Here is a 24,941-nt window from a genome sequence, read left to right as displayed (position 1 = left end):
CCTGCCTGCCACTGTAGACTCCACCTCTGGGGGCAGGGCATAGCTGAACAAAAGGCAGCAGAAACTTCTGCAGACTTAAACGTCCCTGTGTGACAGCTTTGAAGAGAGTAGTGGTTCTCCCAGCATGGAGTTTGAGATCTGAGAACAGACAGACTGCCTCCTCAAGTGGGTCCCTGACCCCTGAGTAGCCTAACTGGGAGGCACCTCACAGTTGGGGCTGACTCACACCTCATACGGCCGGGTGCACCTCTGAGACGAAGCTTCCAGAGCAACGATCAGGCAGCAACATTAGCCGTTCGGGAATATTTGCGGTTCTGCAGCCTCCACTGGTGATACCCAGGCAAACAGGGTCTGGAGTGGACCTCCAGCAAACTTCCCACAGACCTGCAGCTGAGGGTCCTGACTGTTAGAAGGAAAACTAACAAACAGAAAGGACATCCACACCAAAATCCCATCTGTACGTCACCATCACTAAAGACCAAAGGTAGATAAAACCACAAAGATGGGGAGAAATCAGAGCAGAAAAGCTGAAAATTCTAAAAATCAGAGCGCCTCTTCTCCTCCAAGGGAACACAGCTCCTCACCAGCAATGGAAAAAAGCTGGACGGAGAATGACTTTGACGAGTTGAGAGAAGAAGGCTTCGGAAGATCAGTAATAACAAACTTCTCCGAGCTAAAGGAGGATGTTCAAACCTATCGCAAAGAAGACAAGAACCTTAAAAAAAGATTGGACAAATGGCTAACTAGAGTAAACAGCGTAGAGAAGACCTTAAATTACCTGATGGAGCTGAAAACCATGGCACAAGAACTATGTGACGCATGCACAAGCTTCAGTAGCCAATTTGATCAACTGGAAGAAAGGATATCAGTGATTGAAGATCAAATGAATGAAATGAAGCAAGAAGAGGAGTTTAGAGAAAAAAGAGTAAAAAGAAATGACAAAGCCTCCAAGAAATATGGGACTATGTGAAAAGACCAAATCTACATCTGATTGGTGTACCTGAAAGTGACGGCGAAAATGGAACCAAGTTGGAAAACACTCTTCAGGTTTTATCCAGGAGAACTTCCCCAACCTAGCAAGGCAGGCCAACATTCAAATTCAGGAAATACAGAGAACACCAAAAAGATACTCCTTGAGAAGAACAACCCCAAGACACATAATTGTCAGATTCACCAAAGTTGAAATGAAGGAAAAAATGTTAAGGTCAGCCAGAGAGAAAGGTCGGGTTACCCACAAAGGGAAGCCCATCAGACTAACAGCGGATCTCTTGGCAGAAACTCTACAAGCCAGAAGAGAGTGGGGACCAATATTCAACAATCTTAAAGAAAAGAATTTTCAAGCTAGAATTTCATATCCAGCCAAACTAAGCTTCATAAGTGAAGGAGAAATAAAATCCTTTACAGACAAGCAAATGCTGAGAGATTTTGTCACCACCAGGCCTGCCTTACAAGAGCTCCTGAAGGAAGCATTAAACATGGAAAGGAACAACCAGTACCAGCCACTGCAAAAACATGCCAAATTGTAAAGACCATCAAGGCTAGGAAGAAACTGCATCAACTAACGAGCAAAATAACCAGCTAACATCATAATGACAGGATCAACTTCACACATAACAATATTAACCTTAAATGTAAATGGGCTAAATGCTCCAATTAAAAGACACAGACTGGCAAATTTGATAAAGAGTCAAGACCCATCAGTGTGCTGTATTCAGGAGACCCATCGCACGTGCAGAGACACACATAGGCTCAAAATAAAGGGATGGAGGAAGATCTACCAAGCAAATGGAAAACAAAAAAAAAGGCAGGGGTTGCAATCCTACTCTCTGATAAAACAGACTTTAAAACCAACAAAGATCAGAAGAGACAAAGAAGGCCATTACATAATGATAAAGGGCTGAATTCAATGAGAAGAGCTAACTATCCTAAATACATATGCACCCAATACAGGAGCACCCAGATTCATAAAGCAAGTCCTTAGAGACCTACAAAGAGACTTAGACTCCCACACAATAATATTGAGAGACTTTAACACCCCACTGTCAATATTAGACAGATCAACGAGACAGAAAGTTAACAAGGATATATCCAGGACTTGAACTCAGCTCTGCACCAAGCGGACCTAATAGACATCTACAGAACTCTCCACCCCAAATCAACAGAATATACATTCTTCTCAGCACCACATTGCACTTATTCCAAAATTGACCACATAGTTGGAAGTAAAGCACTCCTCAGCAAATGTAAAAGAAGAGAAATGATAACAAACTATCTCTCAGACCACAGTGCAATCAAACTAGAACTCAGGATTAAGAAACTCACTCAAAACCGCACAACTACATGGAAACTGAACAATCTGCTCCTGAATGACTACTGAGTACATAACAAAATGAAGGCAGAAATAAAGATGTTCTTTGAAACCAACGAGAACAAAGACACAACATAACATAATCTCTGGGACACATTCAAAGCAGTGTGTAGAGGGAAATTTATAGCACTAAATGCCCACAAGAGAAAGCAGGAAAGATCTAAAATTGACACCCTAACATCACAATTAAAAGAACTAGAGAAACAAGAGCCAAACACATTCAAAAATAGCAGAAGGCAAGAAATAACTAAGATCAGAGCAGAACTGAAGGAGATAGAGACACAAAAAACCCTTCAAAAAATCAATGAATCCAGGACCTGGTTTTTTGAAAAGGTCAACAAAATTGATAGACTGCTAGCAAGACTAATAAAGAAGAAAAGAGAGAAGAATCAAATAGATGCAATAAAAAATGATAAAGGGGATATCACCACTGATCTCACAGAGATACAAACTACCGTCAGAGAATACCATAAACACCTCTACACAAGTAAACTAGAAAATCTAGAAGAAATGGATAAATTCCTGGACACATACACCCTCCCAAGACTAAACCAGGAAGAAGCTGAATCCCTGAATAGACCAATAACAGGCTCTGAAATTGAGGCAATAATTAATAGCCTACCAACCAAAAAAAGTCCAGGACCAGACGGATTCACAGCCGAGTTCTACCAGAAGTACAAAGAGGAGCTGGTACCATTCCTTCTGAAACTATTCCAATCAATAGAAAAAGAGGGAATCCTCCCTAACTCATTTTATGAGGCCAGCATCATCCTGATACCAAAGCCTGGCAGAGACACAACAAAAAAAGAATTTTAGGCCAATATCCCTGATGAACATCGATGCAAAAATCCTCAATAAAATACTGGCAAACTGAATCCAGCAGCACATCAAAAAGCTTATCCACCATGATCAAGCAGACCTCATCCCTGGGATGCAAGGCTGGTTCAGCATACTGAAATCAATAAATGTAATCCATCATAAAAACAGAACCAAAGACAAAAACCACATGATTATCTCAATAGACGCAGAAAAGGCCTTTGACAAAATTCAACAGCCCTTCATGCTAAAAACTCTCAATAAATTAGGTATTGATGGGATGTATCTCAAAATAATAAGAGCTATTTATGACAGTCCCACAGCCAATATCATACTGAATGGGCAAAAACTGGAAGCATTCCCTTTGAAAACTGGCACAAGACAGGGATGCCCTCTCTCACCACTCGTGTTCAACATAGTGTTGGAAGTTCTGGCCAGGGCAATCAGGCAGGAGAAAGAAAGAAAGGGTATTCAGTTAGGAAAAGAGGAAGTCAAATTGTCCCTGTTTGCAGATGACATGATTGTATATTTAGAAAACCCCATTGTCTCAGCCCCAAATCTCCTTAAGCTGATAAGCAACTTCAGCAGTCTCAGGATACAAAATCCATGTGCAAAAATCACAAGCATTCTTACACATCAATAACAGACAAACAGAGAGCCAAATCATGAGTGAACTCCCATTCACAATTGCTTCAAAGAGAATAAAATACCTAGGAATCCAACTTACAAGGGACATGAAGGACCTCTTCAAGGAGAACTACAAACCACTGCTCAATGAAATAGAAGAGGACACAAACGTGGAAGAACATTCCATGATCATGGATAGGAAGAATCAATATCGTGAAAACGGCCATACTGCCCAAGGTAATTTATAGATTCAATGCCATCCCCATCAAGCTACCAATGACTTTCTTCACAGAATTGGAAAAAACTACTTTAAAGTTCATATGGAACCACAAAAGAGCCCACATTGCCAAGACAATCCTAAGCCAAAGGAACAAAGCTGGAGGCATCACACTACCTGACTTCAAACTATACTACAAGGCTACAGTAACCAAAACAGCATGGTACTGGTACCAAAACAGAGATATAGACCAATGGAACAGAATAGAGCCCTCAGAAATAATACACGTCTACAACTATCTGATCTTTGACAAACCTGACAAAAACAAGAAATGGGGAAAGGATTCCCTGTTTAATTAATGGTGCTGGGAAAACTGGGTAGCCATATATAGAAAGCTGAAACTGGATCCCTTCCTTACACCTTATACAAAAATTAATTCACGATGGATTAAAGACTTAAATGTTAGACCTAAAACCATAAAAACCCTGGAAGAAAACCTAGGCATTACCATTCAGGACATAGGCATGGGCAAGGACTTCATGTCTAAAACACCAAAAGCAATGGCAACAAAAGCCAAAATTGACAAATGGGATCTAATTAAACTAAAGAGCTTCTGCACAGCAAAAGAAACTACCATCAGAGTGAACAGGCAACCTACAGAATGGGAGAAAATTTTTGCAACCTATCCATCTGACAAAGGGCTAATATCCAGAATCTACAAAGAACTTAAACAAATTTACAAGAAAAAATCAAACAGCCCCATCAAAAACTGGGTGAAGGCTATGAACAGACACTTCTCAAAAAGAAGACATTTTTTTTTTTTTTAATTTTTTTATTTATTTATTTTTTTATTATACTTTAAGTTTTAGGGTACATGTGCTCATTGTGCAGGTTAGTTACATATGTATACATGTGCCATGCTGGTGCGCTGCACCCACTAACTCGTCATCTAGCATTAGGTATATCTCCCAATGCTATCCCTCCCCCCTCCCCCCACCCCACAACAGTCCCGAGAGTGTGATATTCCCCTTCCTGTGTCCATGTGATCTCATTGTTCAATTCCCACCTATGAGTGAGAATATGCGGTGTTTGGTTTTTTGTTCTTGCGATAGTTTACTGAGAATGATGGTTTCCAATTTCATCCATGTCCCTACAAAGGACATGAACTCATCATTTTTTATGGCTGCATAGTATTCCATGGTGTATATGTGCCACATTTTCTTAATCCAGTCTATCATTGTTGGACATTTGGGTTGGTTCCAAGTCTTTGCTATTGTGAATAATGCCGCAATAAACATACGTGTGCATGTGTCTTTATAGCAGCATGATTTATAGTCCTTTGGGTATATACCCAGTAATGGGATGGCTGGGTCAAATGGTATTTCTAGTTCTAGATCCCTGAGGAATCGCCACACTGACTTCCACAATGGTTGAACTAGTTTACAGTCCCACCAACAGTGTAAAAGTGTTCCTATTTCTCCACATCCTCTCCAGCACCTGTTGTTTCCTGACTTTTTAATGATTGCCATTCTAACTGGTGTGAGATGATATCTCATAGTGGTTTTGATTTGCATTTCTCTGATGGCCAGTGATGATGAGCATTTTTTCATGTGTTTTTTGGCTGCATAAATGTCTTCTTTTGAGAAGTGTCTGTTCATATCCTTCGCCCACTTTTTGATGGGGTTGTTTGTTTTTTTCTTGTAAATTTGTTTGAGTTCATTGTAGATTCTGGATATTAGCCCTTTGTCAGATGAGTAGGTTGTGAAAATTTTCTCCCATGTTGTAGGTTGCCTGTTCACTCTGATGGTAGTTTCTTTTGCTGTGCAGAAGCTCTTTAGTTTAATTAGATCCCATTTGTCAATTTTGTCTTTTGTTGCCATTGCTTTTGGTGTTTTGGACATGAAGTCCTTGCCCACGCCTATGTCCTGAATGGTAATGCCTAGGTTTTCTTCTAGGGTTTTTATGGTTTTAGGTCTAACGTCTAAATCTTTAATCCATCTTGAATTGATTTTTGTATAAGGTGTAAGGAAGGGATCCAGTTTCAGCTTTCTACATATGGCTAGCCAGTTTTCCCAGCACCATTTATTAAATAGGGAATCCTTTCCCCATTGCTTGTTTTTCTCAGGTTTGTCAAAGATCAGATAGTTGTAGGTATGCGGCGTTATTTCTGAGGGCTCTGTTCTGTTCCATTGATCTATATCTCTGTTTTGGTACCAGTACCATGCTGTTTTGGTTACTGTAGCCTTGTAGTATAGTTTGAAGTCAGGTAGTGTGATGCCTCCAGCTTTGTTCTTTTGGCTTAGGATTGACTTGGCAATGCGGGCTCTTTTTTGGTTCCATATGAACTTTAAAGTAGTTTTTTCCAATTCTGTGAAGAAAGTCATTGGTAGCTTGATGGGGATGGCATTGAATCTGTAAATGACCTTGGGCAGTATGGCCATTTTCACGATATTGATTCTTCCTACCCATGAGCATGGAATGTTCTTCCATTTGTTTGTATCCTCTTTTATTTCCTTGAGCAGTGGTTTGTAGTTCTCCTTGAAGAGGTCCTTCACATCCCTTGTAAGTTGGATTCCTAGGTATTTTATTCTCTTTGAAGCAATTGTGAATGGGAGTTCACTCATGATTTGGCTCTCTGTTTGTCTGTTATTGGTGTATAAGAATGCTTGTGATTTTTGTACATTGATTTTGTATCGTGAGACTTTGCTGAAGTTGCTTATCAGCTTAAGGAGATTTTGGGCTGAGACAATGGGGTTTTCTAGATAAACAATCATGTCGTCTGCAAACAGGGACAATTTGACTTCCTCTTTTCCTAATTGAATACCCTTTATTTCCTTCTCCTGCCTGATTGCCCTGGCCAGAACTTCCAACACTATGTTGAATAGGAGCGGTGAGAGAGGGCATCCCTGTCTTGTGCCCGTTTTCAAAGGGAATGCTTCCAGTTTTTGCCCATTCAGTATGATATTGGCTGTGGGTTTGTCATAGATAGCTCTTATTATTTTGAAATACGTCCCATCAATACCTAATTTATTGAGAGTTTTTAGCATGAAGGGTTGTTGAATTTTGTCAAAGGCTTTTTCTGCATCTATTGAGATAATCATGTGGTTTTTGTCTTTGGCTCTGTTTATATGCTGGATTACATTTATTGATTTGCGTATATTGAACCAGCCTTGCATCCCAGGGATGAAGCCCACTTGATCATGGTGGATAAGCTTTTTGATGTGCTGCTGGATTCGGTTTGCCAGTATTTTATTGAGGACTTTTGCTTCAATGTTCATCAAGGATATTGGTCTAAAATTCTCTTTTTTGGTTGTGTCTCTGCCCGGCTTTGGTATCAGAATGATGCTGGCCTCATAAAATGAGTTAGGGAGGATTCCCTCTTTTTCTATTGATTGGAATAGTTTCAGAAGGAATGGTACCAGTTCCTCCTTGTACCTCTGGTAGAATTCGGCTGTGAATCCATCTGGTCCTGGACTCTTTTTGGTTGGTAAACTATTGATTATTGCCACAATTTCAGCTCCTGTTATTGGTCTATTCAGAGATTCAACTTCTTCCTGGTTTAGTCTTGGGAGAGTGTATGTGTCGAGGAATGTATCCATTTCTTCTAGATTTTCTAGTTTATTTGCGTAGAGGTGTTTGTAGTATTCTCTGATGGTAGTTTGTATTTCTGTGGGATCGGTGGTGATATCCCCTTTATCATTTTTTATTGTGTCTATTTGATTCTTCTCTCTTTTTTTCTTTATTAGTCTTGCTAGCGGTCTATCAATTTTGTTGATCCTTTCAAAAAACCAGCTTCTGGATTCATTGATTTTTTTAAGGGTTTTTTGTGTCTCTATTTCCTTCAGTTCTGCTCTGATTTTAGTTATTTCTTGCCTTCTGCTAGCTTTTGAGTGTGTTTGCTCTTGCTTTTCTAGTTCTTTTAATTGTGATGTTAGGGTGTCAATTTTGGATCTTTCCTGCTTTCTCTTGTGGGCATTTAGTGCTATAAATTTCCCTCTACACACTGCTTTGAATGCATCCCAGAGATTCTGGTATGTTGTGTCTTTGTTCTCGTTGGTTTCAAAGAACATCTTTATTTCTGCCTTCATTTCGTTATGTACCCAGTAGTCATTCAGGAGCAGGTTGTTCAGTTTCCATGTAGTTGAGCGGCTTTGAGTGAGATTTTTAATCCTGAGTTCTAGATTGATTGCACTGTGGTCTGAGAGATAGTTTGTTATAATTTCTGTTCTTTTACATTTGCTGAGGAGAGCTTTACTTCCAAGTATGTGGTCAATTTTGGAATAGGTGTGGTGTGGTGCTGAAAAAAATGTATATTCTGTTGATTTGGGGTGGAGAGTTCTGTAGATGTCTATTAGGTCCGCTTGGTGCAGAGCTGAGTTCAATTCCTGGGTATCCTTGTTGACTTTCTGTCTCGTTGATCTGTCTAATGTTGACAGTGGGGTGTTAAAGTCTCCCATTATTAATGTGTGGGAGTCTAAGTCTCTTTGTAGGTCACTCAGGACTTGCTTTATGAATCTGGGTGCTCCTGTATTGGGTGCATATATATTTAGGATAGTTAGCTCCTCTTGTTGAATTGATCCCTTTACCATTATGTAATGGCCTTCTTTGTCTCTTTTGATCTTTGTTGGTTTAAAGTCTGTTTTATCAGAGACTAGGATTGCAACCCCTGCCTTTTTTTTTGTTTTCCATTTGCTTGGTAGATCTTCCTCCATCCCTTTATTTTGAGCCTGTGTGTGTCTCTGCACGTGCGATGGGTTTCCTGAATACAGCACACTGATGGGTCTTGACTCTTTATTCAACTTGCCAGTCTGTGTCTTTTAATTGGAGAATTTAGTCCATTTACATTTAAAGTCAATATTGTTATGTGTGAAGTTGATCCTGTCATTATGATGTTAGCTGGTGATTTTGCTCATTAGTTGATGCAGTTTCTTCCTAGTCTTGATGGTCTTTACATTTTGGCATGATTTTGCAGCGGCTGGTACTGGTTGTTCCTTTCCATGTTTAGCACTTCCTTCAGGAGCTCTTTTAGGGCAGGCCTGGTGGTGACAAAATCTCTCAGCATTTGCTTGTCTGTAAAGTATTTTATTCCTCCTTCACTTATGAAGCTTAGTTTGGCTGGATATGAAATTCTAGCTTGAAAATTGTTTTCTTTAAGAATGTTGAATATTGGCCCCCACTCTCTTCTGGCTTGTAGAGTTTCTGCCGAGAAATCCGCTGTTAGTCTGATGGGCTTCCCTTTGAGGGTAACCCGACCTTTCTCTCTGGCTGCCCTTAACATTTTTTCCTTCATTTCAACTTTGGTGAATCTGACAATTATGTGTCTTGGAGTTGCTCTTCTCGAGGAGTATCTTTGTGGCGTTCTCTGTATTTCCTGAATCTGAATGTTGGCCTGCCTTGCTAGATTGGGGAAGTTCTCCTGGAGAATATCCTGCAGAGTGTTTTCCAACTTGGTTCCATTCTCCGCATCACTTTCAGGTACACCAATCAGACGTAGATTTGGTCTTTTCACATAGTCCCATATTTCTTGGAGGCTTTGCTCATTTCTTTTTATTCTTTTTTCTCTAGACTTCCCTTCTCGCTTCATTTCATTCATTTCATCTTCCATTGCTGATACCCTTTCTTCCAGTTGATCGCGTCGGCTCCTGAGGCTTCTGCATTCTTCACGTAGTTCTCGAGCCTTGGTTTTCAGCTCCATCAGCTCCTTTAAGCACTTCTCTGTATTGGTTATTCTAGTTATACATTCGTCTAAACTTTTTTCAAAGTTTTCAACTTCTTTGCCTTTGGTTTGAATGTCCTCCCGTAGCTCAGAGTAATTTGATCGTCTGAAGCCTTCTTCTCTCAGCTCGTCAAAATCATTCTCCATCCAGCTTTGTTCCGTTGCTGGTGAGGAACTGCGTTCCTTTGGAGGAGGAGAGGTGCTCTGCGTTTTAGAGTTTCCAGTTTTTCTGTTCTGTTTTTTCCCCATCTTTGTGGTTTTATCTACTTTTGGTCTTTGATGATGGTGATGTACAGATGGGTTTTCGGTGTGGATATCCTTTCTGTTTGTTAGTTTTCCTTCTAACAGACAGGACCCTCAGCTGCAGGTCTGTTGGAATACCCTGCCGTGGGAGGTGTCAGTGTGCCCCTGCTGGGGGGTGCCTCCCAGTTAGGCTGCTCAGGGGTCAGGGGTCAGGGACCCACTTGAGGAGGCAGTCTGCCCGTTCTCAGATCTCCAGCTGCGTGCTGGGAGAACCACTGCTCTCTTCAAAGCTCAGATGGAAATGCAGAGATCACCCGTCTTCTACGTCGCTCACGCTGGGAGCTGTAGACCGGAGCTGTTCCTATTCGGCCATCTTGGCTCCTCCCCCTCCAAAAAGAAGACATTTATGCAGCCAACAGACACATGGAAAAATGCTCATCATCACTGACCATCAGAGAAATGCAAATCAAAACCACAGTGAGATATCATCTCACACCAGTTAGAATGGCGATCATTAAAAAGTCAGGAAACAACAGGTGCTGGAGAGGATGTGGAGAAATAGGAGCACTTTTACACTGCTGGTGGGACTGTAAACTAGTTCAACCATTGTGGAAGACAGTGTGGCAATTCCTCAAGGATCTAGACCTAGAAATACCATTTGACCCAGCCATCCCATTACTGGGTATATACCCAAAGGACTATAAATCATGCTGCTATAAAGACACATGTACACGTATGTTTATTGAGGTACTATTCACAATAGCAAAGACTTGGAACCAACCCAAATGTCCAACAATGATAGACTGGATTAAGAAAATGTGGCACATGTATACCATGGAATACTACATAGCCATAAAAAGGATGAGTTCATGTCCTTCGTAGGGACATCAGTGAAGCTGGAAACCATCATTCTGAGCAAACTATCGCAAGGACAGAAAACCAAACACTGCATGTTCTCACTCATAGGTGGGAACTGAACAATGAGATCACATGGACACAGGATGGGGAACATCACATACTGGGGCCTGTTGTGCGGTGGGGGGATAGCATTAGGAGATATACCTAATGTAAATGACAAGTTAATGGGTGCAGCACACCAACATGGCACATGTATACATATGTAACAAACCTGCACGTTGTGCACATGTACCCTAGAACTTAAAGTATAATAAAAAAAAGAAAAAAAAATGTCCGGATAGGGCCAGTCGTGATGGCTCAAGCCTGTAATCCCAGCACTTTAGGAGACCGAGGTGGGCCGATCACGAGGTCAGGCGATCGAGACCATCCTGGCTAACACGGTGAAACCCTGTCTCTACTAAAAGTACAAAAAAATTAGCCGGGCGTGGTGGCTGGTGCCTGTAGTCCCAGCTACTTTGGCGGCTGAGGCAGAAGAATGGTGTGAACCTGGGAGGCGGAGCTTGCGGTGAGCCAAGATCCTGCCACTGCACTCCAGCCTGGGCAACAAGAGCGAGACTCCATCTCAAAAAAAAAAAAAATGTCAGGATAACAGGAGAAGACGCTTCTGCCGACCAAGAGGCAGCAGAGGAGTTGCCAGATGCCATTAAGAAAATCACTGAGGACCAGAAACAGTGGCTCATGCCTGTAATCCTAGCACTTTAAGAGGCCGAGGCAGGAGGATTCCTTGAGCCTGGGAGTTTGAGACCAGCCTGGGCAACATAGGGAGACACTGACTCTACAACAAATTAAAAAATTCGCCACGCATGGTGGTGTGTACTTGTAGTTCCATCTACTCAGGAGGCTGAGAAGGGATGATCACTTGAGTCTGGGAGGTTGAGGCTGCAGTGAGCCATGAATGCACCACTGCATGTCAGCCTGGGGCAACAGAATGAGACCCTGTCCACCCCACCCCAGCTCTCCCCAAAAATAAAATCATTGAGGAGAAAGGATATCTGCCTGTAAGAAGTTGCTTTTTTTGTTTTTGTTTTTTTGTTTGGGGTGTGTGTGTGTGTGTGTGTGTGTGTGTGTGTGTGTTTTAGAGACAGAATCTGGCTGTGTTGCCTAGGCTGGCCTCAACTTGCTGGGCTCAAACGATCCTCCTACCTCCGTGTCCCAAGTAGCTGGGACTACAGGTGCACACTACCATGCCTGGCTAAACAGATTTCCTTTTTCTTTTTCTTTTTTCAAATGAGACAGAGTCTCACTATGTTGCCCAGGCTGGTCTCAAACGCCTGGGCTCAAGCGATCCTCCCACCTTGGTCTCTCAGAGTGCTGGGATTACAGGCGTGAGCCACTGCACCTGGCCCCGAACTGATTTTTTAATGTAGACAAAAGTGCCCTATTCTGGAAAATAATGCCACAAAAGACATTTACTAGTAAGGAAGAGAATTGAGTACCAGGATTTAAGGCAGGAAGGGACAAGATAACTGTACTATTTTGTGCAAATGCAGTCAAGTTTATGATCAGGACTATCTTTATCTATAAAGCTGCTAATCCATGAGCCTTGAAGGGAAAAGATAAATACTAGCTGCCAGTCTTTTAAGTGGACCCCAAGAAGGTCTGGACAACAAGAACTCTTTTTCCTTTCTTTTTTTTGAGATGGAGTCTTGCTCTATCGCCCAGGCTGGAATGCGGTGGCGTGATCTCGGCTCACTGCAACCTCTGCCTTCCCGGTTCAAGCAATTCTCCTGTCTCAGCCTCCCGAGTAGCTGGGACTACAGGCGCCTGTCACCATGCCCGGCTAATTTTTGTATTCTTAGTAGAGATGGGGTTTCACCATGTTGGCCAGCCTGGTCTCAAATGCCTGACCTCGAATGCCTGACCTTGAGTGATCCGCCCTCCTTGGCCTCCCAAAGTGCTGGGATTACAGATGTGAGCCACTGTGCCCGGCCAAGAACCCTTTTTCTGAATTGGTTCCATTGATGCCTTGTCCCTGATGTGAGGGAATACCTTGTCAGTAAGGAATGGCCTTTTTTGGGGGGAGGGGATGGAGTTTCACTCTTATTGCCCAGGCTGGAGTGCAATGGTGCGATCTTGGCCCACCACAACCTCCACCTCCCAGGTTCAAGGGATTCTCCTGCCTCAGCCTCCCGAGTAGCTGGGATTACAGAGATGCGCCACCACGCTGGCTAATTTTGTGTTTTTAGTAGAGACGGAGTTTCTCCATGTTGGTCAGGGTGTTCTCGAACTCCCTACCTCAGGTGATCTGCCTGCCTCGGCCTCCCAACGTGCTGGTTTTACAGGCGTGAGCCACTGCGCCTGGCCCAAGGATGGCCTTTTAAAGTTCCTTTGATATTGGACAATGTCCCTGGCCACCTAGAACCCCATGAATTCAACACCAAAGCTATCAAAGTGGTCTATTTGCCCCCAAACACAACACGTCTAATTCAGCCTCTAGATCAGGGGGTCATAAGAACCTTTAAGCTTCATTACACGTGGTACTCTGTGGAAAGAATTGTCAATGCTATGGAAGAAGACCCCCAACAGAGAGAACGTCATCAGTGTCTGGAAGGATTACACCATTGAAGGTGCCGTTATTGTTATAGAAAACGCTGTGAAAGCCATGCAGCCCAAAACAATAAATTGGTGCTGTAGAAAATCGTCCAGATGTTGTGAATGCCTTCGTAGGATTTACAACAGTGCCAATCAAGGAAATCATGAAAGAGATTATGGATGTGGCAAAAAGGGTGGGGAGTGAAGAGTTTTGGGCTATGAATCTTGGAGAAATTCAAGAGCAAATAGACACTACACCAAAGGAATTAACGGAAGCCAACTTGATGGAGATGAGTATGTCTGAACCAGTGCCAGACTGTGAGAAAAAAGATACAGAAGTAGCAGTGTCAGGAAGCAAATTGACATTAGACAATCTAGCAGAAGAGTTCTGATTTTTCAAGACTGCTTTTGACTTCTTTTACAACATGAACCCTCCTATGATATGGGCACTGAAACAAAATCAAACAGTTGCAGAAGGATTGGTACCCTTATAGAAACATTCTTAGAGAATGGAAAAGCAAAAACGACAGAAATTATGATGTATTTCTGTAAAGTTACACTAAGTGTGCCTGCTTCTCCTGCCTCCCCTTCTATCTCCTCTATCTCTGCTGCCTCTGTCATCCCTGAGGCAGCAAGACCAACCCCTCCTCTTCCTCCTCCTCCTCAGCCTACTCAGTATGAAGATGACAAGGTGAACACCTTTATGATGCTCCACTTCCACTTACTAAATAGTAAATATATTCTTTTCCTTTTGATTTTCTTAATAAGTTTCTTTTCTCTAGCTTACTTTATTGTAAAAATATGGTATTTTAATACATATAACATACAGAATATGTGTTAATCAACTGTTTATGTTATCAGTAAAGCTTCTGGTCAATAGGAGGCTATTAGTAGTAGTAAAGTTTTTGGGGAGTCAAAAGTTACACACAAATTTCCAACTGTGCAGGGGATTGGCATTGCTTACCCACATGTAAGGGTCAACTGTATATTATTATAGTTAACCTTTACACTAATATACATATATGAATTAGCGTTTGTGTAATTTCCAATTTTTCACTTTTACAGACAATGCTGCAGAACATTTTTAGAAATAATTATTTGTATTTTTTAGTATCTCCGTGGGAAAATTTTATATATGAACTTTCTGATTCAAGGATATGTATATTTTTAAAACTTTTGGTTTTATTGTAAAAATAGTACTTACTCATGAAAAAATGAGAAATATGGAAGTATGTAAAGTACAAAATTAAAGGTTCCCTCACCACCTATTTCAGTATGCATCCCTGAAATATGTATTTCACATTGTTAAAGAAATTACCAAATTGCTCTCTGAAAGGTTGTGCCTGTTGATTCCATCACCAATATATGAAAATACCTGTTTGTCCACTTTCTTTCTAACACAGGTTATTATCAATCCTTTAAATATTTTCAAATTTAATTTGCAATTTTTAAATATTTTGTTATTATGTTTTATAGAGACAGGGTCTGTCTCTGTCACCAAGGCTGGAGTGCGCTGGCATGATCATAAATCACTACAGCCTTGAACTCCTGGGCTCAAGTGGTTCTCCCACCCCAGCCTCCCAAGTAACTGGAACTACAGGTGCACACCACCACACCCAGCTAATTAAAAAAATTTTTTTTACATTTTTGTAGAGACGGGATCTCACCGTCTTGCCCAAGCTGGGCTTGAACTCCTGGGCTCAAGCAGTACTCCCACCTCAGCCTCTCAAAATGCTGGGATTATAGATATTAGCCATTGTACCTGGCCTAATACTGTATTTAAAATTTGCATTTGCTTAATTATTAGTGAGACTGCACATCTTTTTAATTTTTTATTTTTCTGAGACAGGATCTCATTCTGTCACCCAGGCTGGTGTGCAGTGGTGTGACCTCAGCTCACTGCAGCCTCTGCCTTCCCAGCTCAGGTGATCCTCCCGAATAGTTGGGACAATTTTGTCTAGAAATGAGGTCTCACTGTATTGCCCAGGCTGGTCTCCAACTCCTAGGCTCAAGCAATCCTCATGCCTCAGCTTCTCAAAGTGCTGGGATTACAGACATGAGCCACTGCACCTGGTCCATCTTTTCTTTGTTTAACTTTTTAAATGGTGCTTCTGTTCACTACCTGTTTTTTTCTTTTGCCTATTTGCTACTAGGTTGTTTATCTTTTTCTTATTAATTCGATGATATGTGAGGTTTTGTTTTATGAAGCTTAATCTTGCTGGACATAAAATTATTGGCTGCTAGGTTTTTCTTTTTTCTTTCATCACTTTGAAAATGCCATCCTATTCTCTTCTGGCCTGTGAGAGTTGTGCTGAGAAGTGTGTCATTAGTCTGATGGGGTTTCCTTTATAGGCAACTAAGTGTGCTTTTCTCTTGCCGATTTAAAATTTTTTTCCTTCACTTTGACTTTAGACAGTCTGATGATAATATGCTGTGGTGAAGTTTTTTTGCAGTTTATTTTCGCAGTTTATTTTCCTGGGGATTGCTGGGCCTCCTGTAGCTGGATGTCTAAATCTCTTTCTTGACTTGGGAAATTTTCATCAATTATTTCCTTAAATAGGTTTTCAGAACTTTTTGCATTTTCTTCCTCCTTGAGAATACCAATAATTCGTAAGCTTGGTTGCTTTATGTAGACCCTAATATCTTGATGTCTTTATTCATTCTTTTTTCCTCACTTTTGTCTGATTATATTATTTCAAAAGACTTGTCTTCAAGTTTTGAGATTCTTTTTTTCTGCTTAGTCTAGTCTATTTTTGAAGCATTTCGAATGTATTTTGTAATTCCTTCAATAATTTTTCAGACCCAGAATTTCTGTTTGTTTTTGAAATCTGTCTCCTGTAAATTCTTCATGTGCATCCTGAATTGATTTTCTGATTTTCTTTATATTAGTTTGCAGATTTCTCTTGCATCTCATTGAGCTTCTTTAAAATCAATACTTTGAATTATTTATCGACATTTCAAGGATTTTTGTTCTGCTTAGGATCTATTGCCAAATAATTATTTTGTTCCTTTGAGGGCGCCATAATACCTTGCTTTTTCATACTTCCTATATGTTGATTTCTGTGTATCTGAAGATGTGACTATGATGCTGATTGGGTAGGGCCATTTGTCTGGATGAAGTGACAAAGACTTTGTATGATTTCCTTGGATATACATAGCCTTAATGTGGTAGCTTTCTTGAATGCTGGTTGTAGTGGCGTACCAGGCAGGTGAGCAGACACACAACGTCCTGTGCAGCTGTGATGGCATGGGTGATAGGGGCAGTAGTTGTGAGAAGCTCTTCTCTTTCTCAAGTGCTGTGCTCTTGTGTTAATTGTTGCAGTGGGCTGTTCAGGCTGTCCCAGATGGTGGATTGGGCCATGGAACCCCCAGGGGCCTGGATCCTGCACCCTATCTTGGAGTCGGGGGCAAAGGTGGAATGGAGCTAAGTTAGCTAGGCCTGCACTCAGACCACCTACCCTGATGGGAGTGGCTACCTACCCTGATTTAGGCCTCTGGTAAAATACCTGGATTAGGGCTGACCACTGTTATGCTGATGTCTCAGCATGGGAAGGGAGGGTGGTTCTAGCTTCACAGCCTTGGCTGGCAGACATGGGACCTGCTTCCCTCTTACACCCCAGTCTTGGCAAGGTTCATGCCCCCATCTCAACTATGTTAGCCATTCTGGCTGTTCACTTAGTCACTACAGTTTGCTTCTCGTCTGCAGTGCAGTCTTGGGCTATAGGAGTCATTGTGCAGCTCAATACTACACCTCTCTGGCACTTCTCCTCCTCTGGTCCATGGGTGGGGTTGGGGGGAGCCCAGTTTCAGCACCAGCAGCTGGAGCCCATACCACACTCATTTCTCAGTTCTGGCTGTGGGAGCCCCTCCCACAGGTTTCAGTTCCCCAAGCCCCAGCCTGAGTCTCTCTACTGCCAAAGACTGCTGCTGCTATGGCTAGCTCCCAGGCGTGTGAGGTGCAGCTTGCTAAGAGCTAGGAAAGAGAATAGTGTCCTGCTGTAGGTGTCCAGTCTGAAGGAATGCCTGGGATACTTCCTCAAGCAGTTCCTTCTCACAGTCTCCTGGCTGCTCCCCATGTTAGATCTAGGGCTTAGAAGGGGCAAGGTACTTTCCTGTGGTCTGGATTGCTCAATTCCCTAGTGGGAAAGTGGACCACAGAGAGATACCCACCCTTTTCCATATTGGGGATTCACTCCTGGTTTTTGGCTGGTCCTGGCCATACGGGCTACCTACCTTCCTTCTTCTCAGATTTTGGAGTTTCTTTTTGCTTTTCTGTTGGACTCATTGCTTTTCATGTCAAACATATTATCATGGATAATATGTTCAAAGTGTGATTGTCTACACACTATTTTGGTTCTTCTGAGTTTATGAAGTGTGCTAGAAAAGCCTCTAGTCAGCTATCTTGGGTGAAAAAAATCTCAAGATATATCTTTTTCTTAATGATTTGTAAGAGTTCTTTTTAAAAGTCTTTTTAAATTTATTCTATTTATTTTCTAGAGACAGGGTCTTGCTCTGTTGCTCAGGCTGGAGTGCAGTGGCATGATCATAGCGCACTGTACTTTCGAATTCCTGAATTCAAGCAATCCTCCTGCCCTAGCCTCCCAAGTAGCTGGGACTACAGGCAAAAGTTCTTTATACATTAAGGGAATTTGCTTTTTTACAAATATATTTTTGGTCACCGTGTATTTTGGGTTTGTTTATGATGTATTTTGGCACCCAGAAGTTTTTTATTTTTCTGAAAAATATTTTGTACCAACCATTCTTTCAAAATTATAAAACCTAGATCAACTTTCATAGCTGCTTTTCTCGGCTAAAATTAAGCTAAAAGGACACTTAATAAAAGGGGCAAGGATAGGGGATCATGGGAGGAGTTAATAAGAAAGCATCATGCAGCCCAAAGTTTAACACTTCCACTTAAAGATGCAGGCCAACAGGGCTTTTTTGCTTAAGGTGTCTCAGCCAGCAGCAAGATGGCCTACTCATTTGCCCTCTCAAAGCCAGCTCATTATAGAATTCCGTAATAATCTTGCCCTGACCTTACTACCAAGGCTGCTGTTTCTAGGTCAAGAATCTCCCTTCTAGTGCTCATCATTAATGAGGTAATACCAGTGAAATGTCCCTCCTTGCCCCTGCCCTTAGGTAAAGCTGACTCTCAGTGTGGCCAATACAGTCTCTATTTGCCTAATATGGATGACATTTTGGAAGCAATTATGTGTATATTAGATAAATCCTGTCTACAGGCTAAATGTGAGTGACAGTCATATATACATAACTAGGAAAACGACTAATCATAATCAGGAGTTGTACAAGATGTGCTTTTGTTTATGATTAAAAGACTGCTGATTAGAACTAGGGTGTTGGAAACATCTGGTCATTCATTACTCTGCTTAAAAGCCTGTGATGAATCCCTGTCTCATGCAGTATAAAGGCCAAACTGCCTACCATGGCACATGAGGTCTCTCACATCCTGCTCCTAACCTATTTTTTCAGTCAGCTGAACACTATGCTAAGCACTTTCATTTCACACATATTTATTGAGTACCTGCTAGTTACCAAACATTGTTCTAGGTTTCGGTGTTCGTTGTCCCTGCCCTCACAGGCTTTCTGGCTAGTTAGGGACACAAAGAATCCCACATAACCAAAACAATCTATAGAGTAGTCAGGGTGGACTTTTTCTGAGAAAAACACATATATAAACTGAGACCAGAAGAGTGAGAAGGAACTAGTCCTAAGAAGAGACGGGAAATGAGGGGAGGGTGTTCTAGGCAGTGGGTACAGCAATGGCATTGAACTTGTAGTTTGGGTGTTCTAGGAACAACAGAAGGCTGGCACAGCCAGAGCTCAGGGGAAGGGAGAAGACCCCAGTGAGTTGCTGTTAAACCTGTGGGTAGGGGCCAGATCACATAGTACATTGTAGAGTATAGTAAAGGAATTCAGATGCAGCACAATGAGGTACCTGAATCGGGGTTTGGCCTGGGGTTGGGCTGGCGACAAAACTGTGTAGTGGTTTTAAGCCTTATCTAATTTATCTGCATCACAACTCTCTGAGGCAGGTATTACTAATAACCAGTTTTATGGATGAGAATCCTGAGGAAGAAAGTTGGGTAATTGTTCAAGGTCACACAGTTGGAAAGTATTGGAGCTACTGGATCTAACTCTAGAGCCCATGTTCTCAAATGTAGTTGTATATACAGTCTAATTGGTTTATTTTGTAAGTAAGGGAATTGAGATTCAGAAAAATTAAAAATAAGCTAGAATGATTAAGGGGATGTGAGGCACTGTTCAAAAAATTTATGCTCTTCTTCCATCTGGAAAGATGAAGAATGAACTTTTGATCTGCTGGAAGCTTCTAACACTATGAGGCACCCGAAGAGGGCAATGCTGACTTACTCACTACAAAAATAGCTTGGGCATCTTTTGAAGCTTCAGATAAGTAATTCACAGGTCAAATAAAAGGAAGTGCTTTTGATACAGTTGGTAGCTGATTATTTCAGATACAGATTAACAGTGTTTCCAGTAGCTTTTAGGAAATCTGTAGAACAAGTTAGCAAAACAGAAAACCTCTTCTGTATAAAGCATACTAAAATACTGATGAAAATGTCTGTAAGAGAAGTTTAAATAACTAAGAAAATGAGGAAAAAATGAGTACAGGGAAAATGAAATTTTATAATAAAAAAAGAAAGCAATTTTAGTTTTAAGTTTTATAATATTTAAACATTTTAGTTTTATATGTCTTAAGAAATACTTAACTCATGGATGACGTTTTTTAATATAACTGAAAAGCCACTATAGAGGGGTAAAGGAAATAATATCCTTTTTTAGTTTTTAGAGACAGAATGAAATTCTTATTTCTAGAGAAGTCCATCTTGATTAGGAAAGTGTGGTCAAGTCACTGCCAGGATGCCGGCTTGACATCTGGGGAAAAGGCTGAGGCACAAGTTCTTTTAGAATCTTTGTTTGCTTATGCTGCATTTTTCTCTCAAAATACCCTCTCAGCGTATACAGTTGGAGTACCTGTCACTCAAGAAAAAATGTCCTTTAGTTCATGAGATTTTTACAACCTAAAATAGGCTGACAATCAATTTTGATCTTTCTGTTATGATTCCCATTGTCCTGTCAGTTTCTCTCAGTCATACTGAGAACCCGACCACCCAATTTGGATGATTTTCTCTATCAATTCAATCATACCACTTAACATCTTAGGGCTGTCAGAGTTAAGGGAAGCGAAGTGTACTCTTGATCTCTCTAGATGTTTGGAAATTACTGAATGAGAATTTCATAACCTTTTTTTTTTTTTCCGAGACGGATTCTCGCTGTCGCCCAGGATGGAGTGCAGTGGCACAATCTTGGCTCACAGCAACCTCCACCTCCAGGGTTCAAGAGATTATCCTGCCTCAGCCTCCAGAGTAGCTGGGACTACAGGTGTGTGCCACCGTGCCCGGCCAATTTTTGTATTTTTAGTAGAGATGGGGTTTCACCATATTGGCCAGGCTAGTCTGGAACTCTTGACCTCAGGCAATCTGCCCACCTTGGCCTCCGAAAGTGCTGGGATTATAGGCGTGAGCCACTGCGCCTGGCCGATAACTTTAATATCTAATTATTTGTGCTGCTTCGTTCTCTAGTAATTGTCTTATCATGATCAAGGTGCAAGCATGGCCAGCAGCTGGCTTGGGTCTAATGCCACTTCTGTGTTCTTTTCTTCCTTCAGGATTTCTCTCGGTGATCTTTTTGGTACTTAGTATGCATACAGTTGTGCTTTCAAGATATCAGATGAACACTGCAGCCTTGTATTATTCGCCTAACCTGTAGTATATATTTAAAAATATTAATGCCACAGAGTAGAAATTGTGGGTTTTGATCAAACTTTTTTTTTTTTTTTGAGACAGAGTCTCGCTCTGTCGCCCAGGCTGGAGTGCAGTGGCACAATCTCGGCTCACTGCAAGCTCTGCCTCCTGGGTTCACGCCATTCTCCTGCCTCAGCCTCCTGAGTAGCTGGGACTACAGGCACCTGCCACCACGCCTGGCTAATTTTTTTGTATTTTTTTAGTAGAGACGGGGTTTCACTGTGTTAGTTGGGATGGTCTCCATCTCCTGACCTCGTGATCCACCCACCTCGGCCTCCCAAAGTGCTGGGATTACAGGCATGAGCCACTGCGCCTGGCCCAAACTTTTTTTTTTTTGAGATGGAGTCTCGCTGTGTTGCCCAGGCTGGCTAGAGTACAGTGGCGCAATCTCAGCTCACCACAACCTCTGCCTTCCAGGTTCAAGCAATTCTCCTGCCTCAGCCTCCTGAGTAGCTGGGACTACAGGCGCATGCCACCATGTCCGGCTAATTTTTGTATTTGTAGTAGAGAAGGGGTTTCACTATGTTGGCCAGGCTGGTCTCGAACTCCTCACCTCGCGATCTGCCCACCTCAGCCTCCCAAAGTGCTGGGATTACAGGCGTGAATGACCACACCTGGCCGATCACACAGTTTTTATGGGGTTTCTGCTGAACAAGTCTACCTAAGCTATGGGGAGAGGAATAGGTAGCATATAAGATTTAAATATGAATAAGTTTTACTAACCTAGAGGCCCTTCATGCTTACTCATGTTCTGTTCATCACCTTCAAAATAACTTCCTATTGTGAAATGCTGTTTTGTTTGGGCAAGCTAGCCTGTTTTTAAGTTTGGGTGACTAGGTTTCTGTTTTTCACTCGTGCTAATGGTTGATAGCAAATTACAGTATTTTTGTTTTGAATGTTAAGATGATTTATTGTTTATTAATAATTGCAAAAAAATCAGGCAATGTTTGCTGTAAAAAATTGCAAAAACAAAAATTAATCACTGCTAAGATTTTAAGTATGCCCTTTAAATGTCATATCATTTTCCTTTTTACAAAACATACATATTGGCCCGACACAGTGGCTCATACCTATAATCCCAGCACTTTGGGAGGCTGAGGTAGGAGGATCGCTTGAGCCCAGGAGTTGGAGATCATCCTGGGCAACATGTTGACACCTAGTCTCCGCAAAAAATACAAAAATTAAACAGGCATGGTGGCACGTGCCTGTAGTCACAATTACTCAGGAGGCTGAGGCAGGAGGATCGTCTGAGCCTGGGAAGGTTGAGGCTGCAGTGAGCCATGATTGTGCCCCTGCACTCCAGCCTGGGCAACAGCAAGACTCTGTCTCAAAAAACAAACAAAAATACATACTGTTTTCACTTAAAAATATATTGTGAACACTTTCCTTTGACCACATGTATTCTACTCACATATATTTTATGATCATATATATTTTATGATATTATTTTATTTAAAATTGCGCTGAATTTCCTTAGTCGATTTTTTTTATTGTTGGTCCTTTCAGTTGTTTTCTTTTTGTCTTCTTTTTTTTGGGGTGGGGGGAGAAATTATGTCATTAAAGCCTTTATATAGCTTAGATAACTTCTTTAAGCTATAACCCTACAAAAAATTTCTGGAGCCTCGCCCTCGCCCTCGCCCTCGCACGGTCCTCGTCTCCCCTTTGCACAGTCTCCCTCTGATGCCTAGCCGAGGCTGGACTGTACTGCCGCCATCTCGGCTCACTGCAGCCTCCCTGCCTGATTCTCCTGCCTCAGCCTGCCGAGTGCCTGGGATTGCAGGCGCGCGCCGCCACACCTGACTGGTTTTCGTATTTTTTGGTGGAGACGGGGTTTCGCCGTGTTGGCCGGGCTGGTCTCCAGCTCTTGACTGCGAGTGGTCTGCCAGCCTCGGCCTCCTGAGGTGCCGGGATTGTAGACGGAGTCTCGCTCACTCAGCGCTCAATGTTGCCCAGGCTGGAGTGCAGTGGCGTGATCTCGGATCGCTACAACCTCCACCTGCCAGCCGCCTGCCTTGGTCTCCTAAAGTGCCGAGATTGCAGCCTCTGCCCGGCCGCCACCCCGTATAGGAAGTGAGGAGCGTCTCGGCCTGGCCGCCCATCGTCTGGGATGTGAGGTGCCCCTTTGCCTGGCCGCCCAGTCTGGGAAGTGAGGAGCGCCTCTTCCCGGCCGTCATCCCGTCTAGGAGGTGAGGAGCGTCTCTGCCTGGCCGCCCATCATCTGGGATGTGGGGAGCGCCTCTGCCCCGCCGCCCCGTCTGAGATGTGAAGAGTGCCTCTGCCCGGCCCGACCCCGTCTGGGAACTGAGGAGTGTCTCTGCCCCGCCGCCACCCCATCTGGGAGGTGAGGAGCGTCTCTGACCGGCCGCCCCGTCTGAGAAGTGAGGAGCCCCTTCGCCCGGCAGCCGCCCCGTCTGGGAAGTGGGGAGCCCCTCTGCCCGGCCGCCACCCCATCTGGGAGATGGGGGGCCCCTATGCCCGGCCGCCCCGTCTGGGAAGTGAGGAGCCCCTCTGCCCGGCCGCTGCCCCGTCTGGGAGGTGGGGGGCCCCTCTGCCCGGTAGCCCCTTTTGGGAAGTGAGGAGCCCCTCTGCCCGGCCGCCACCCCGTCTGGGAGGTGTACCCAACAGCTCATTGAGAGCGGGCCGTGATGACAATGGCGGTTTTGTCGAATAGAAAAGGGGGAAAAGTGGGGAAAAGAAAGGGAGATCAGATTGTTATTGTGTCTATGTAGAAAGAAGTAGACATAGGAGACTCCATTTTGTTCTGTACTAGGAAAAATTCTTCTGCCTTGGGATGCTGTTAATCTATAACCTTACCCCCAACTCCATGCTGTCTGAAACATGTGCTGTGTCCACTAAGGGTTAAATGGATTAAGGGCGGTGCAAGATGTGCTTTGTTAAACAGATGCTTGAAGGCAGCATTCTCGTTAAGAGTCATCACCACTCCCTGATCTCAACTACCCAGGGACACAAACACTGCGGAAGGTGGAAGGTGGCAGGGCCCTCTGCCTAGGAAAACCAGAGACCTTTGTTCACCTGTTTATCTGCTGACCTTCCCTCCACTATTGTCCTATGACCCTGCCAAATCCCCCTCTCTGAGAAACACCCAATGATCAATAAATACTAAAAAATAAATAAATAAATAAATAAATAAAAATTTCTGGAAAATCCCAGCTACTCAGGAGGCTGAGGCCAGAGAATTGCTTGATCCTGGGAGGCGGAAGTTGCAGTGAGCCAAGATTGCACCATTACACTCCAGCCTGGGCAACAGAGCGAGACCCCTTCTCCCCCTGCCCCCCAAAAAAGAATTTTTACATTTTTAAGGTATTTGAAAAAAAAATTGTCAAGCTTCCTTCCCAGAAATGCTATGAAGATTTATATGCTAAAAACCAGTGCCTGAGATTCCTAATTCCCGTGCCCTTGCCAATATTTTCAAATTTCTAATATTTTAAAATTTGACAGTTGAAAATGATACCTTTTGAAAAATTAATTTATGAAAGAATGTTATAAAATGAAGTTAGTCTTTTTGTTTTTTGTTTTTATATTTATATGTATTTGTGAGGTACCTGTGATATTTTGATACATGCATAGAATGTGTAATGATCAAATACGGTATTTAGAATATCCATCCCCTTGAACATTTATTATTTCTTTTTTATTATT

The 24,941-nt window shown here is 42.5% G+C and overlaps 1 protein-coding gene across 5 annotated transcripts in view; it reads left to right on the top strand.

The window, feature by feature from the left end:
- MYO5A (myosin VA) overlaps positions 1-24,941 on the top strand; it is a 228,319-nt gene that overhangs the window by 50,861 nt on the left and 152,517 nt on the right. The window contains exon 1 of one of the 5 annotated variants that reach the window (XM_063698553.1): positions 23,402-23,622. The exons of the other annotated variants lie outside the window; for them this stretch is intronic. The gene's annotated coding sequence lies outside the window, so the exon portion shown is untranslated. Of the gene's footprint in view, positions 1-23,401; positions 23,623-24,941 lie in introns of those variants that run through there. 5 annotated transcript variants of the gene reach the window in all.

Source organism: Gorilla gorilla, chromosome 16, assembly GCF_029281585.2.
Source record: "Gorilla gorilla gorilla isolate KB3781 chromosome 16, NHGRI_mGorGor1-v2.1_pri, whole genome shotgun sequence".
NCBI lineage: Eukaryota > Metazoa > Chordata > Mammalia > Primates > Hominidae > Gorilla > Gorilla gorilla.
Note: the sequence above shows the minus strand (reverse complement) of the source record. Positions and strands in the feature narration are given on the sequence as shown.